Genomic DNA, 17,720 nt, shown 5'->3' with positions numbered 1-17,720 from the left:
TGGTTTGTGAGACAGAATTCTGAGGTCTGGTTTTGCTTCTCTGACGAAACTTGAGTGAGCTTGGCCATCCTCTTGAGCTCTTCTTCCGAGCCTTTGGCCGAAGGCTCCAACCCTCCCAAAGCCAGAAGGGAGATTGATTTGATCCTGAAATGGACGGGACAAGTGTGCAGGCACTAGGTGGGATGGGAGCTTTGGCCCAGGTTGGGAAGAGAGGGAACTCAGGGCCAGGGCCAGCGATCGTGCAGTCCTGCTCAGAGGGTGGAGTGACTGGGGGCTGACCTTTCTCCCAGGGAGCAGGCACTGGGCGGACCCTGACACTGGGGAGAATGAAAGGAAAATTATATCATGCCTATTGTGTGCCAGGCAGAGGCGGCCGTTCCCCTTTCATCCGGGGAATGTCCCGGGTGGGTGATGCCAGTTCCTCATTGTGCAAACAAGGAAACTGAGACCCGGGGCCCATCCCATCCATGATCAGGGCCCAGGCAGCTCTGACTGAATGTTCAGTGCTCTCTGCCGGCGTCCGGGCGCTTGCCACGCAGAGCAGTGACCGAGGATCACAGATGCAGTGGGCTGGGGGGATGGCAGAAAACAAAGGGTTAGGGTGCCCGGATGCCAGGTTCTCAGTGCTGGTGTCCTCACAACTGGCTGTCCCTATGCCCCTGCTGTCCTCAGTGGGTGGACACTAGACCTGGACTGACCCCTGGGACAGGAGGATTCGAGATGTCTTATTTTCTTTTGATTTCTTTTGTCTTTTCTCTGCCAGGAAGATACTGGTCTCTGTTCTTGGTTAAGTTCCCGGAACCATCTAAGTTTCGTGCCCCTCAGCTGTAAAAGGGAAGTGCATTGCATTTGTTTATTCTGTAAAACTCTTGGTGTGTGCCATGGCTATGCACTGATGACGAGCACATGTGTGCGGCCCTGCCCCCATGGAGCACGTACATGGTCCTTCAGCCGGAGACCGCGCTGGGAGAACTCAGGGGTTCACTCCCGGTCAGAGGTGAGCATCTGCCTCTGCCTACAGGAAGCCATTTCATGAAACCCCAAAGGCCCCGCAGCCCCCGCACGTGGAAGGAGTCACTCTCCTCCATGTGGGGTGAGCTACGCTGGCCTTGTGGCATTCACATGTTCTCTCCACCTGCTTCTCCAGCCTGAAGGGGACCTCAGTGTCCTCTGATGACCTTCTGGAAGAGAGACATTTCCTCCCTGCCTTCACTGGAGCCTTTAGACGGAGCCGGTGACAGTCCAACTCAGCTTGTTTCCCATCTGTGAAATGGGAAGAGGGAGGAGGGCGCCAATCCCTTGCCCTCACCCGTTGTCCGCTGGAGAGAGGAAAGATGTTTCCATTCTGATCCCCACACACCTCTACCCCGTCCTTCCAGGCTCCTGATCCTCATTGTAATTTTGGGGCTATTTGGTGATATTTTCTTTGTCCTTGGATCTGAGGCTTCTCCTACCAGCACGTGTTTTTTCAATATGACAAAACAAAAGCCCTGGGCCAGGCGGGGTGGCTCATGCCTGTGATCCCAGCAGTTTGGGAGGCTGAGGCAGGTGGATGACGAAGTCAGGAGTTCGAGACCAGCCTGACCAACATCGTGAAACCTCATCTCTACTAAAAATACAAAAAATTAGCTGGGCGTGGTGGCAGGCGCCTGTAATCCCAGCTACTCAGGAGGCTGAGGCAGGAGAATCGTTTGAACCCAGGAGCTGGAGGTTGCAGTGAGCTGAGATCACGCCATTGCACTCTAGCCCAGGCAACAAGAGTGAGACTCTGCCTCGGGGGATAAAAAAAAAATAAGACAGCCCTGCTCCTGCAGCAGGGTCTGAACCCCATCCCTGACAGATGTTTCTGGTATCAGCAGCAGCTGGTGACCCCGACCAGCCCCCTGCCAGCCGGGGCTGCTGGCAGCCACCCAGAGGGGACAAAGGCCATCCTGGGCACATGTGTCCCTCCTGTGGCCTCCCTTCCTTCAGCTGCCCGACCCCACCCCCACCCCATTGCTGCTGGGCTCCTGGCTTCATTTATTGATGGACTCTCCTGTGGGGTTCTCTGGGGAACCCAAGCCAGAGTTCAGACTTCCTAAAGGGCTGCTTAACTGACTCCCTGTGTCCCGGGGTTCCCCTGTCCTCCTCTGCGACCCTGGTCCCTGGCCCCCTCATTTGCACGCAGCTGTGCTATACATTCCCTTTGCATCACCCCCAAAGGTGCTGCTCCCTGCAAAACCGTGCTGCTCCCTGCAAAACCCCACTGCTCTGCAGGCCACAAATCCAGAGATTTAATATCCCAGTGAACTGTGGGCCACGTTCCTTGGCCCAGCTGTTTACTCAGCTGGTGGGTGCTCATCAGAGTTGGAGAAGCCATATTGGAGGGGAGGGGTCCCAAAGGTAGCAGCAACCCCTCTAAAGCCATGGAGTTGGGTGCCAAGGGCCACCCGGGGCCCTGTGGTCCTACGCTGCTGCAATAACGGTCACCTGGCTTCTCCTCCCAGGCTTCCTCCTTGCCATCCTTTCTCGGAGACTGTGGCTGTGTGGCCTGGGTTTGGATTTGTATTGTGAGGAAGAAGACACAGAGTGGGGTGTGTGACAAAGGCTGGGGTAAGCAGGAAATCAAGCCTTGCTAGTTGGTTTTCTGGAGTGGAATTGAGTCTTAAGAAATGAGATTTGTGAGGGCCAGGTGTGGTGGCTCATGCCTGTAATCCCAGTGCTTTGGGAGACCCATATGGGAGGATAGCTTGAGGCCAAGAGACCAACCTGGGTAACATAGCAAGACCCCGTCTCTACAAAAAAATAAAAAGATGAGCTGGGTGTGTTGGTGCACGCCTGTGGTCTCAGCTACTCAGGAGGCCCTCGGGATGCCCCTCTACCCTGACTTCTAGTATGGCTTTGTGCCACTGTACTCCAGCCTGGGTGATAGAGCAAAGTCCTATCTCTAAAAAAAGAAGAAAAAAAAAAAAAACAACGAACTTTGTGAGCTGGAAACAAGGGAGACAGAGGTCCTTCTAGTTCCCCAGCCCAACCCTGCAGGACCCCCAGGGAGCTGTCCCTCCCTCCCTGCTTCCCTGACATGGGTGGAGTCTGTGCTGCCACACTGGCCACCTTGCTGAAGCCTGCCAGTGCTGCAGGGGGGTGTCACTGGCCTTCCTTACAGAGAAGGAAACTGAGGCTCAGATGAATGCAGACAGCCTAGGCCTGCGCCAAGTCTGGGGTGCATCTCACGTCCCCACACCTGCCTCCAGTACTGCTCACTGCACTCGGGGACACACAGGTAGGGGATTGAAGCAGAAGCTGGCAGCGGCTCTGTCTGCAGAGGCTGGTTGCCTTGTCTCCCATCTGTGCGCCTGGGTCAGGGCCTCTTTCACGAGAAGGCCTCCGTCCCGAGAGCACTGCAGCACATGTTCACGGTTTGCTCAGCAGGATGAAAGAGCTCACCAAACTTTCCTGGCCGAGTTGACCGATTTGGTGATTTTTCATAAAGCCCCACAGCAAAGCATCTGGAAAGCTCCTTTCCTGCTCCTGACAGTCACCCCAAACAGCATGTTTCCATATCCACAGAACATATGGGCTGCAGAGCTGAGAGCCTCGCTCCTGGCCCAGCCAACAGAATGCCGTCTTCTTTCCTTGGCGTGGGTGCAGGAGCCACTCTCAGCTGCCTTGCCCCCAACCTTAGAGCCTTGCCTTTGGTACCCACTCACTTGCCTCCAAATTCCTGCGTCCAAGACCTCAGGGACAGCCCCCATTGGGTACTCATCTGCTCTTAATACCAGCCCATTTCTTTCCCAGCAAGGAGAGCCTGGCTGAGTCAGTCCCTGGGCCAAGATTGGTATGGAAGGAACTCTACTGATATGAGCAAGGCAGTGAATATGCAAAGCACAGCTCCTGAATCCAGGATCAGGTCATAGCCAGTGGCTATCAGAGCCTCAGATGGAAGAGCCAGCGGGAAGCCCCAGACCCACCTGGCTGTATGGGACTGACCCAGCACAGCGAGAAGACCCAGGTGGATGTAAGTTATAGTTACTGTTCTCATTCTGGGTTGGAGGCTGGGCTTATCCATGGGTACTGAACCCTTAAAAAGTTAAATGAAGATACTAAAATAGAGCCACTTATGGACTCATGTTGACTGGTGTCAGAATAAAGACTATAACCAGTCCAATTCTGTGTATATCTGAGTTTGAGGACAATGATAGTAATAATAACAATAGCAGTAACTTGACTGGTCTAAACCTCAATGCATTGCTCTACTTGGCCAAACCTTTATACCCCACTTCCCCCAAGTTCCTTTATCTCGGTGAATGGCCTCAGAAATCCTGAAACCAAGGTCTGCTGCATCTTGTTCCTCCCCTGCACCCTCCAGGAGCAATCCATCACCAAGTCCCATCAGTGCGACACCCTGAATGTCTCTCCTCCTCACTTCCTTCCAGTTGCCCCTGCCTGGTCAGGCCTCATCCTCCCTGTCTGGCTCCATTGGATGCTCTCTGCTTGCTTGCCTCATCTCTGGCTGTATCCTGTGGGTGACATGCATGCATAACCGGCACCACTTAAACCCCCGGTGGGCTCCAGGCTGCACCAAGCCACGCCATCCCATTGGTCCCGTGTCCTTTCCTTTTCCTCTCTTGCTCCAGCCTTACTTGTAATTCCTCAGTTCACACCTCCATCATGTCTGTCAGTCTCAAGATCTCCTCGAAACCCCCAGCCCTTCTCCAGACCTGTTCAAGTGCCCCATTCATCACTGCCCGTGTGCAGTTCCGTAGTTGTCCATTTCACATTGACTTCCCAGTATCTGGAGGCAGGAGCCGGCTCTCACCCAACTTGCCATTCCCAAAGTACCCTCTCAGTGAATGTGGCAGGTCCCCCTACCTTGTTAATACCCTCTCAGTGAATGTGGGCAGGTCCCCCTGCCTTGTTAATACCCTCTCAGTGAATGTGGGCAGGCCCCCCTGCCTTGTTAATAAGTCATATGATTGGGCAGGTTGTGTGACTTGTCCCTCTTGTCTCGGAAGGTCGTCCTGCCCAGAGCCTGTGAAGGTGCAGTGGCCTGAGCCAGGCTTCGAAGAGGACAACCGTGATGGGCTCAGTGTGTACATTGCTGGGTGAGCTCTGCTTTTCCTGGTTACACTCGGAAATACTTGTGTACCTGTGACTAAGGGTCAAACTCGGACTAGATGATAGGCGATCAAATATGGGCTTTGTGACAGGCTGGAGTGCCTGCGATGGCCTCAGAGAGGGGCTGGAATGTATGTGTTTCTCACCAAGAATGTTAGCAAGCAGAGGCTGGGTCATTTCTAACAGCTGCTTCTCTGAGTGGAGGGAAGGGCTGGCTAGGGAAGTCCCTCATCTCTGGTCCCACCTAAGAGGTGGGAGTCATGTTACTGTGCAGCTGACCAGATGCCAGCTTGAGAAGGGGCTCAGGGTAACCTTCACATCCCTGCCCCAAGGCTCTTTTAGAAATTATGTAGCTAATTGCATTCTATTAACTCATTACCGTAATGGAGAGTGCAATAAGCAGGGGTCATGTACATTTTCCCCATAAAATAACCTGAGCTAATGGCTGACATTTATTGCACATAATTTTAAAAAATATTTTTCCCATTAAAAAAGAAATACATGTTTATTATGCAGAGCTTGAAAAATATTGAAAAGAACAAGTGTAAGAGCAAGACTCTCCCTGGTTCCCCCACTCACAGATCACCGTTGCCAACATTTTGGTGGCCAGCCTCGGCCTTTTGTTTTTTTCTATAAATTAGGTGTGTACGTGTCTGTGTGTGCTTAATTGAGTTTATCATTGCCATCCTGTCTTTTATTTCCACTAATTATATATCCTGAACATTTCCCATGCCATTAAGCAATTTCTTATCTTGTGCTTTTTAATGGTTACATAGGGTTCTAGCAAATGGCTATATTGTAATTAATTGGTTTGCTTTTATTGAATATTTAGATCCATTTAGAAGTTGAATTGCGTAAATCGGGGAGGACGTCTTTGTTTATTCACTGTCATATACGTGTCTGGCTCACTTTCTGCAGTTCATTCTGTGTCAAAAGGTGTGAGCGTTTTATGGCCAAATTGCCCTCTTAAAGCTTGTATCAACTTACATTCTCAGAATTAGTTTGAAAAGTACCTGTTTCTCTGGGAATTTTCAAGGTTGTTCACCTTTGCCAATTTGTCAAAACAGTATTTCATTCTTTTCATTGGCAGTTCTTTTATTACCTGTGATAAAAAACATTTCCCCCTATCTCTTTTGGTTATCTGTATCTGAATTGCCAGTTCACGTTTTTTTTTTTTCATTTTTCATTTAGTTTTTACTTTTGTCATAGTCGTGCATATGCACCGTTTTAAGAGTCAGATAGTTCTACAAGATGGTTGTAGAGCAGCAGGCTTCCAACTCTCCCAATTCCACCCTAATTTTCTGCTTAACGGAAGCAATAGTTTTTAACTCCTTTAACTGATTCTCTTGACATTTACATCCGAATATCTAAGTAACATTGTTTTTCTCTTCTACTTCTTGATTTTCTTTTTCTTTTTTGAGGGTTAGGCATTATCGTGACTTTACAACTGTAGAAGATGAGGATTTGACTCCTTGGCCTCACCGCCCCCTCTTCTCTTCTTTCTGTGCACCATCCTCAATATATTTAGTACATAGTTCGGGCTTGATCCAAATTCAGAGTTCACCTTTTTATGAGAGTGTAAGCACTCCTGAAATCTGAGCAACGTTAGCACTACAATTTACCTTTCCTTCACGACTGTTTTTTCTCTTGGAGTTAGTAATTATCTTGTATTTTTTTTCTCTTTGATTGGTTAGTTTTTTTGTGAGCCTAGCTGATTTATCCCTAGCCTCTCAATATATTCAAACACATAATTTTTAATTTTTTAAAAAATGTGTTTTATCCTATCTAGAAATGTCTTCCTAGAACCTTCTGGCCAGTTTTGTTATGAACCGGGTGATCTTTAGGGTTCTGGATACCATTTTGGAATATCTTTCACATTCTCCTTCTGAGGATTCCTTTGATCCTCTCTCCTTACCTGGATTTTGTAGATTGCCTACTTTTGTAGATTCCATGTTATTATCCTTTTTGGTGTACTCTTTTGTTTTGCTAGAGTGCATCCCCTAGCAGTTTCTGTAGAAATGCTTAATGGAAGGTAAATTTTTAGAGCTCTTTCACATCTAAAAAGGAAAATGTCTAGCCCACACTGACATTGAAAGATTGGCTGAGTATAGAATTCAAAGTTGGAAACCTTTTTTTTTATTTTGGCTCAGATTTTGAAAGAACAAATCATTATCTTCTGGCTTTCAGTGTTATTGGTGAGATGAGATGTCTTTGTGATTCCTCATCCCTTCTATGTGATTTTTTTTTTCTTCCTTTCTGGAACTTGTAAAACTTTCTTGTTGTCTTCCAGTGTTTTAAAATGTCATGTGTTTGTGTATTGATGTACATCTATGTTTACCCATTTTTCCAGGTTCTTTCAGCCTGAAGACACTTGTCCTTCAGTTCTAGAAACTTGTCTTGAACAACTGGTTGGATCATTTCCTCACATTTGTTTTCTCTTCCTAGCATTTCCTTCTTTTTTTCTTTCTTTTCTTTTCTCCCCTTATTTATTTATTTATTTTTTTGATGGAGTTTCACTCTGTTGTCCAGCCAGGAGTGTAGTGGTACTATCTTGGCCCAAAGCAACCTCTGCCTCTTAGGCTCAAGCAATTCTCCTGCCTCAGCCTCCCAAGTAGCTAGGATTACAGGTGTGTGCCACCACGCCTGGCTAATATGTGTATTTATGGTAGAGATGGGGTTTCATCATGTTGGTCAGGCTGGTCTTGAACTCCTGACCTCAAGTGATCCACTTGCCTTGGCCTCCCAAAGTGCTGGGATTACAGGCGTGAGCCACCACGCCCAGCCTCTCTTCCTAGCATTACTATTGTTTGTATGTTGGAACTCCTGACTAGTTTTCTAATATTTCCATATTTTTCCTTTGATTTTTAACTTTTATTATTCATGTTCTGTTTCTAAGAAGGATTTCCCTATCTTCATGTTTTAACTTATTTTCATTTCTGCTTTCATATTTCTAATTTTTAGTTTTTAAATTATATTCTAAATATTATATAGCATTTTTTGTTTTATGAGTGCAATTGCTTCTTTAATATCTCTGATAATATTAATAATAGGTCTTTTGAAACTTTTTTCTCCCCGCAGAGTAGGCAAGCTTCATTCAGTTTACCACTTTGACCTGGAAATCGTTTACCCATTTTGCTCTATAGGTGTGTTCATTTTTTATTTTGATTTAGTAAGACCTTTTTTTAACAAGAATAGTAACTCTTTTTCTGTCATATGTTACCTGGATCCCCCACTTTTTCATTTGCCATTCCATTTTGTTCATAAATTATTTTTTATTTTAAAAATTACTATGTTCAAAAAATGTATCATTAATTTTTCCTTACAGTTTCTTCACTTGCATTTTTCTTTTGGCTCAGAAAGTCCTTTCCCAAACTGAACTGAATATTTTTTTTAGTTCTTTCATGATTTCATCTTTTATATTAGAATCTTTACTTATCAACGTAATTATTGTGAGAAATAACTAATTGTTCCACTTCCACATTTATTACATGCTAGATACTTTTATAGTTTGGGTTCTTGTTCTGGTTTTCTATTATCCATTGGTTTGTCATTGCTTTATTTTAGTTTATTGTATTATTAAAATGTGTTATTACTCAGTAGCAATAGTCTTCCTTAATTCTTATTTTTCAAGATTTTCTCTGTTAGTCTTATTTGTATATTCTTTCAGATGAACTATAGTGATATTATAAAGTTAAAAACATTCTTTATGGATATTGTGTGGAACTTTATAAAGCTGTCAATTAATTTAAAGAGAGTTAATATTTTTTGAAACAGGCTTTGCATGATATTTTGCAGCTTTATGTATACATATATATTCATAAGTTGTCAAATTTGATAGATTCACAATTTGTAACTTTTATTTCAGGGAATTAAGTGTGGCTTCTATTGTGAATTTGATCCACTTTCTTTATATTTTGTAACTGGTTGTTATTGGTACGTAGGGAAGTGTCTGTATATTTATTGTTACTGTTCATCTCACTGAATTCTCTAATTTGTTCTACAAGTTTCTAGTTGAGTGTTTTGGAATTTCTAGGTAAAGAGTCATTCATGGCTGGGCGTGGTGGCTCATGCCTGTAATCCCAGCACTTTGGGAGGCCGAGGTGGGTGGATCACCTGAGGTCAGGGGTTTGAGACCAGCCTGCCCAACATGGTGAAACCCCGTCTCTACCAAAAATACAAAAAAATTAGCTGGGCGTGGTGGCAGGTGCCTGTAATCCCAGCTACTCTGGAGGCTGAGGCAGGAGAATCGCTTGAACCCGGGAGGCGGAGGTTGCAGTGAGCCGAGATCGTGCCACTGGACTCCAGCCTGGGCGACAAGAGCAAAACTCCATCTCAAAAAAAAAAAAAAAAAAAAAGAGTGATTCATATCTATATATAATGCAATTTTTGTCTGTCATTTTATCTCATCTATTTCTTTTCCTTTGGCTAGATCTTCTAAAACATTGTATTATTGATAACAGAAATCTTGTCTTGTTTCTGGTTTACTTTTAAGTATGGTTGCAAATCATTTTTTAGTTGAGATTTTTTTAAATAAATGAAGTATTTATACCTAGTTTACGTAAGACTTTAAAATCAGGATTGGAGTTAGAATTTTATGAAATGTTTTTCTGATATCTGTAGATAACATGTTGTGTTTCTCTGTTGATCTGTTGATACAATAAACTGTTTCGTAACTTTGAAACATTTTTGGATTGAATTCTACTTGATTATGGTGTATTGTTGTTTTAATATACTACAAGATTTGCTAGGCTAATATTTCATTTAGAATTTTCCAAGTCAATTTTTTTGTTGAATTTGGGTGTCAAAGTTATGCTGATTTTGTAAAATAAATTAGGGAACATTCCATCTTTTTCTATGTTCTGTACCATATATGCATTATTTGAATGATTTAGTCCAGGAAGCTTGAAAGAACTCACGTATGTGACTATCCTGGGATAAGTCTTTGGCAATGTCTCTTATTTCTTCTGTATTTATTGGATTCTTTAGGTTTTCTATATCTTTAGAATTTTTGCTTCTTTTTCTAATATAGCTCAGTGTTTAAATGTGCAGGCACTGGAATCAGACAAATTCAGTTTAAGATTTTGGCTCTCTCACTTTCCATGTGATGGGGACACTGTGTCACCTCCCTAGTTCTTAGTTTCCTCATTTGTTAAATGGTTAAAACGAAAGCCTCCAAGGGCCCTAATAGGACCAGTGTGAGGATTAAGAGATGTAGTTACCTTGCACTGGTTCTGGCACATAATGAGTGCTCAATAATGTTTTTAGATATTATTTATCCTAGAAAATAATAGATTTTTCTGAGATTTAAACATTTATTCATGTAGGATTATAGTATTTTTATACTAGAATTTTAATGTATTTCTATGATTACATCACTTCTGTCATTCTTAATTTTGTATATGCATACTTTATCACTTTTTTATTAGATGACCTGGAAGAATATCTATTTCAGAAGTTTTTCAAAGAATCTGTTCTTGGGATAACTTGTCAGTTCAACTGGTTTTTGTGTGCCTGTGTTCAGATTAAATAATATCTGTCTTTATTGATTTCTTTCTTCTGTTTTCTTTGTTTTATGGGTTTGTCCATATATGCCCTATTATTATTCTTCTTTAATAATGAAAATATTTCATGGTGTGAGCTTGCTTCTGCTTGCAATTTTGACTACATTTTCATATGGCTTAATATGTAGTCTTCAGTACCTTAAAATATTTGTTATAAGGCTTCTTATTTCTTCTTCTTATTAGAAGAAATAATTATCTGAATTAAATGTGCAAAAGTAGAGCTGATTTTAAAAATTAATTTCTAATTTTTTAAAGTTGTAAGTTGTTTATACTTTTAATTCAATTGTGGTTACCTTTTATTGTGGCTTGAGAATGTGGACACAAATTCTACTTTGGGGGAATTTATTGATATCTTTTTTCTGCATAATATAATTGATTTTGTAAATGTTTTTTGTGGGCATTTAAAAGTAAGATGTACTCCTTGTTTATAAGGTATGGATTTTGATGTAAAGACATTTAGTTTTATTAGCTTTTTAGTCTTTATTTGGATTTTCTTTTTTTTTTTTTTTTTTTTTTTTATTCTTTTTTTTTGAGACGGAGTCTCGCTCTGTCACCCGGGCTGGAGTGCAGTGGCCGGATCTCAGCTCACTGCAAGCTCCGCCTCCTGGGTTCATGCCATTCTCCTGCCTCAGCCTCCCGAGCAGCTGGGACTTTTGTATTTTTAGTAGAGACGGGGTTTCACCGTGTTAGCCAGGATGGTCTCGATCTCCTGACCTTGTGATCCGCCCGTCTCGGCCTCCCAAAGTGTATTTGGATTTTCTTAGCAAAGAATTACGTCATGTATAAGGAACCGTATTTTGAATCTCAATCTAAGAGTTTACTGGATGTATCTGGCTTTTGTTTCATTACATTGGTTGGAACTTTTTGGATGGTGACCTAATGTTGATGAGGTAGGCTTCTTTCCTGTTTTTCTCACGTTCTGTTAAGTTTGTTGTTGCTTTTAGATTTGGGGTATGCTTATCATTCATGGACTTCCTACCTATTTGACATTTTTAGGACTGGAAGAGTTTTGGAAACGATGTTTCTATTCTTTTTCCTTGTTTGGGTGCTATTTTACTTCTAATGCAAATGTTCATGAGTGCTGTGTCACTGTTGTGGATTATACCTTCCCTCTCTGAGAGGTGTTTAACGACCTGAAATCACAGAAGCACGTCTGTCTTCTTTTCCTTTGTGTTCCTAAGCTAGGTAGCCTCACTTGCTCATGGAATTGTTTCTGGAAGCCTGTAATGAAGGCAAAGTGTTGTTTGAAAGTTGAGCTGGAGACTTGCATGTTCCAAAGAATTTTGCTCCTCGAGAGCTCAGTCTTCCAGGCAATTTCTAACATTCCATGGATGTTCTTTAGTTTTGTTCTTTTCAAACACGCAGTCAGCTCCCTTAAATTCAATTATTGAGGCCAAAGATGGGCCATGTTGGGTCCGCTTAATAATGCCCATGTTTGTACTAATTTCTTAAGTATATAGGAGATCTGTGCTCTTACCACAGGTATCAGCAACTTTGTTTTTCCATTTTCCACTTATTTATAAAACAATGGAGCAAAATGTAATTAAATACTGGTTTTCAAAGGCAGCCAAACCCTTTATTCAGACCAAATATTACCCAGAAGGCCAGTAAGTAAAATAGATCAAGTCAGGTCTGCCTTGTTTGGGGCTGTGCGGTGACCCCAAGCTGTTGGTGCTGGGCACCCTCCTTGAAATGCTATGGGGACCCCAGATGCCCCTGAGAATACCCTTTGAAAGCCTCTGCAAAGAAATATTTAAATAATTGCACAAGCAAACTGAAAAAAAAATGGCGATGTATGCAAAACTGGGGTTGCCATTGACTGCTTGCTGGTAGTCAGCTGCTGACTGCATTCCGTGGTTTGGGGGATGTCAGTGCATGATTGTGTGGGCTACCTGGGATTCCAGTGCATGGAAATTGAGGCCATCCTGTTTATCTCTGCCATCCCTTGGCTTTGGATTTTCTTGAGTTAATTTATTTAAATTGTGTCCCAAATAGACAATATATAGTTTCTATTAGAGAGTCTTTTGACCCAAACTGAGCATTGTGTTTGGAAAGAACGTGTAACCCGGCCGGGCGCGGTGGCTCAAGCCTGTAATCCCAGTACTTTGGGAGGCCGAATCACGGGGTCAGGAGATCGAGACCATCCTGGCTAACACGGTGAAACCCCGTCTCTACTAAAAAAAATACAAAACACTAGCTGGGCGAGGTGGCGGGCGCCTGTAGTCCCAGCTACTCGGGAGGCTGAGGCAGGAGAATGGCGTGAACCTGGCAGGCGGAGCTTGCAGTGAGCTGAGATCCGGCCACTGCACTCCAGCCTGGGCAACAGAGCGAGACTCCTTCTCAAAAAAAAAAAAAAAGAACGTGTAACCCATTTACATGTGGTCCCTTAATTGTCATGTTTGCGCTTTAAAAAAAAAATTGTACTTAATGCTTGTTTTATTTTTTTCATCCTTTCTTCCCTGCTATCTTCTGTTATATCACAGAGACTACATTTTTTTTTTTTAATTTTAATTTTCTCTGTGATTTGGAAAGTACATAACCAGTTTCTATGTCTGTTGGTGCTTACATTTCAGTTTTTGAAAAACTACGCTTACATCTATTATTTCTCTATGGTAACAAATGAAATAGTGTTCTCTGACTTTGCCCTGTGTGGAATAATTAAGTTTCGTATTCATCTGCTTCCTCCCTTTCCTCCCACTGTTACGCCCTCCCAAACGCTAAGGAAGGTGTCGGTGGGTTTTATCCCTGCCTCCTCTACTAACCATGCCCCTGGTCCTGTGCCTTGTGGTTTGGGGGGCACAAATGGCCTCTCTCTGCCTCTGTGGTCTGCCCTCCCCCCTGCAGTAGGTGGGGCTGCTTACTGTTTCTGGACCATAGATCGTGTAGACCTCAAATCCTACTACTTCATGCGCTTCTGAATTCACCGATCAGCATTGTGTGGGTTGAGTCTCTGTTTTTCCCTTATCCAGCCTGTGAGCCCCTGGAAGGCAGGAGCACTGAGTCAGCCTCAGCCTCTGCACAGGGCAAATGCTAGAAAATGCATCAATGGTTGAGTATCCAAGAGAGTACCTGGGCGAGCCAGTGAGAGGATGCGTAGCTGAGGAGTGGATGACTCTGTGAAGGAGTGGGTTCTTCAAGGAGAAGAGTGTGTGCAGGAGTGGATAAGTCTGTGCACCTTTGCAAGAATGGATGGGTGAGGGAGTGGAAAAATGACTGGCATCTGGGGAATGAGAAGGGTTGCCAGCCATCTGCGGTCAGCAGGAGCTTCCAGGCCCAAGTTTGGTGTGTTGGGAGGCTGGGTGAGAAGGTGGGTCCACTCACCTCTCTAGATACCCAAGAGGCTAGTGGGGACCCAGGCCACTTTCTCCAGGAGGACATGGATGCTTTTCGGGTCTCTCTCGTACTCCTTCCTTCCTCACCATGCTGTGGCATGCACGGCCTGTGCTGGGAGCTAGGGGTACAAAGCTGAGGCCAGTACAGCCCTTTCCTGCCCCAGAGGAGTTCCCATACCAAGGGAGGACCTGAGTGAGTTCCCCCCACACTGGAGCCCCCGCTTGGCTCTTCTCGTGTTCTAGTCCCTTTATGTTTACAGACCTCAAGAATCCACCTTAGCTCCCCTCACCTAGCTGCCATCTGCTTGGTGGCTTCTCTGTATCTCACTTCTTTGTGGTTCCCAACCCTACCACTCCACCCAGAGAGCTAGGTACAGATCATCAGGGGCCTCCACCAACTGCCAACTCAGAATCTCCACTAGGAATCCCAGCACTTTGGGAGGCCGAGACGGGCGGATCACGAGGTCAGGAGATCGAGACCATCCTGGCTAACACGGTGAAACCCCGTCTCTACTAAAAAAATACAAAAAACTAGCCGGGCGAGGTGGCGGGCGCCTGTAGTCCCAGCTACTCGGGAGGCTGAGGCGGGAGAATGGCGTAAACCCGGGAGGCGGAGCTTGCAGTGAGCTGAGATCTGGCCACTGCACTCCAGCCCGGGCGACAGAGCGAGACTCCGCCTCAAAAAAAAAAAAAAAAAAGAATCTCCACTAGGATTTCTTGGTGGCACTTCAACCTCAGCACACTTAAAACTAAGTGTGCCCAACCAGCACTTGGTCCACATCGAGTGATCCCCAGCCCCGAGAGTGGTCCCACTCTCAGCCAGCTCCCGGGCCAGACACCCGCAAGGACATCCGATGTTTTCTCATGGCCCACCATGCCTTGTCCACATCTGGGCTGTTGCCAAGTCTCTTGTGCTCTTCTTCCTAAATATTGGGAAACATGGCCGCTTTCCTGTCTCCATGACTCCTACCATCCTCTCTTTGGGGTCCTGTACTCTTTCTTCCTGCTCCTACTCCCAGCAACACCAGCCAGAGATTTCATATCAGCCAGAGAAACCTTGTAAAAATAGGAAGCTCGCTATGTCCTTTATCAGCAAATAATGGCTTCCGCTTAGCCTGAGGAGAAGTTGGGAATTTTACCTTTGTTTTAAGGTCCTGAATGATTTGGCCCCACCCAGCTCCTCAGACTCATTTCTGGCACGTTTCTGGCTCCCCAGGCTCAGTTCACATGGATACTCATCCAGACGACGCCCCATACAGTCCTCGCCCCATCCAGACCACACCCCATCCAGACCACACGGCGTCCAGTCCACGCCCCATCCAGACCACACCCCATCCAGACCACACCCCATCCAGACCAAGCCCCATCCAGACCACGCCCCATCCAGTTCACAGCTCATCCAGTACACACCTCATCCAGACCACACCCCATCTAGACCACACCCCATCCAGACCACACCGCATCCGGCACTCATCCCATCCAGATCACACCCCATCTAGACCACACCCCATCTAGACCACACTCCATCCAGTCCATGCCCCATCCAACCACACCCCATCCAGTCCACACTGCATCCAGACCTCACTCCATCCGGTCCACATCCCACCCAGACCACACTCCATCCAGTCCACATCCCATCCAGTATACAACCCATCCAGACCCCTACTCCATCCAGTCCACGCTCCATCCAGTCCACATCCCACCTAGACCACGCTCCATCCAGTCCACACCCCATCCAGTCCACACCCCATCCAGACCACTACTCCATCCAGTCCACAATCCATCCTGTCTACACCCCATCCAGTCCACACCCTGTCTAGTACACACCCCATCCAGTCCACACCCCATCCAGTCCACACTGCATCCAGACCTCACTCCAGCCAGTCCACACCCCATCCAGACCACTATTCCATCCAGTACCTGCTCCATCCAGTCCATGTTGCATCCAGACCACTCCTCCATCCGGTACGTACTTCATCCAGTCCACAACCCATCCAGACCACTACTCCATCCAATCTGTGCTTAGTCCAGGCCACATCCCATCCAGACCACACCCCATCCAGTCCACTACTCCATCGAGTCCATATCCCATCCAGACCACTACTCCATCCAGACTGCACTGCATCCAGTCCACACCCCATGTAGTTCACACTGCCCCAAGTCAACACCCCAGCCAGTCAATGCTCCATCCGGTCCATCCAATCCACATCCCATCTCAACCACTACCCCATCCAGTTCATACTCCATCCAGTCCCCTCTCCACCCTGACCATGTTCATCTGACCCATGCTCCATCTGGTCCATGCTCCATCTGGTCCTCTGCTTTTACCCTACAGTGTCCAGTCTTGTCCTCTCTCTTATTGGCTTAGTCCCATCATCCTTCATCTTCGAATCTAAACTTCTGAGAAGTTTTCCCTGATTGGCGAGAGCCTCTTGTTAAATGCTGTCAGCTCCTTCACAACACTTTAGCCTCCTCAAATTTTGAAACCAATTCTCTGCAATCACTATTTTAACGTTGGTTTCCCCCACAATGCTGGAAGCTACAGGAAGGCAGAGACTGTGTCTTATTTACTGGTCTAGCTCCAGCACCTCACAGATGTTCAGTAAATACAAGTTTATTTCTATGAGTGACCACATGGAAAATGTGAGTGTGCTGCAGTACAGGTGCAGGCAGGGTGCTGTGGAGGGTCAGGGATGCAAAGGCCTGAGTTGGCTGAGGCGGGGTCAGGGCTCATGGAGGAACTGCCATTTGCCTGGGCTTGAGAGAGATGTAAGCAGACATTGGCTGTGGGTGAAGGAGTAGTGCCAGCGAAGGCATGTGGACAATGCACGGGGTGTGGAGGGTAATCTCTTAGACTGGACTAGCTCATGCGTGGAGGGAGCAGGGGAGGATGGTGCCTTGAATGACTTCCTAAGGAGTTAGGACTTCCAACAACTGGGTTGCAGGGCCCAGTCTACACTGGGGATCAGGACTTTAGAGGACAACTGTGTCCTCCTGCAGGGCTGCTGGGGGGTCTGCCCTGTCCTTTCCCTGGAGGCTAACCAAGCATTGCTTTGCATCCCATTCACATGGGATAGTTGTGCCATGAAAGGGGATGGAGAAAATTAAGGAAGACCTCCTGAAGGAGGTGGAGAGGTTGATGAGGATGTGGAGGAACACACTGCCCACTCAGCTCTGGGGTTTGAGTCTCCAAAGGTGGTCTAGAGCATGGTGAGGACCATCAGAACTTGGGTGAGCTTGGGAAGTTGTTACCTAGAGGTTGAGGGACCCCCTTTCATATGATGAACTGTGCCCTTAGAGTGTCCCGTTTGCCATGCAGAACAAAACACTACCCTTTATCTTGATGAAGAGATAGTTGGCCACATGATGGCCAAAGCATGGTCAATATTGTACACTTTGCCTTGTCGCAATCTTTCCGAGTTGACATGGCCTTCCTGGAGGAATTATCACTTAGGGTAGAGGCATCCCTTCCCCCATCAATGCCACTACCCCACATTGGAGGAGGGGTTGTTTATGTTCACCATGTACCTGCTTCCAGTGCCAAATCAGGCCTCAGAAAGCTTTCTGGAAGTGACGCCAACTTCAGGGGCAAGGCCCTGGTTCTGGGGTCAGCACCATTCCGTGGTTCCTGAAGAGATGGTAGACTATGGAACGTAGGCGTTATGATTTTTGACCTATGTAACATGGTCCACTAACTCTCAGTATCCAATCCATCCTCGGAGGGCTTCCT

This window comes from Trachypithecus francoisi, unplaced genomic scaffold (assembly GCF_009764315.1).
Source record: "Trachypithecus francoisi isolate TF-2019V2 unplaced genomic scaffold, Tfra_2.0 Lachesis_group3, whole genome shotgun sequence".
Lineage (NCBI taxonomy): Eukaryota > Metazoa > Chordata > Mammalia > Primates > Cercopithecidae > Trachypithecus > Trachypithecus francoisi.
This window is presented reverse-complemented; position numbering follows the sequence as displayed.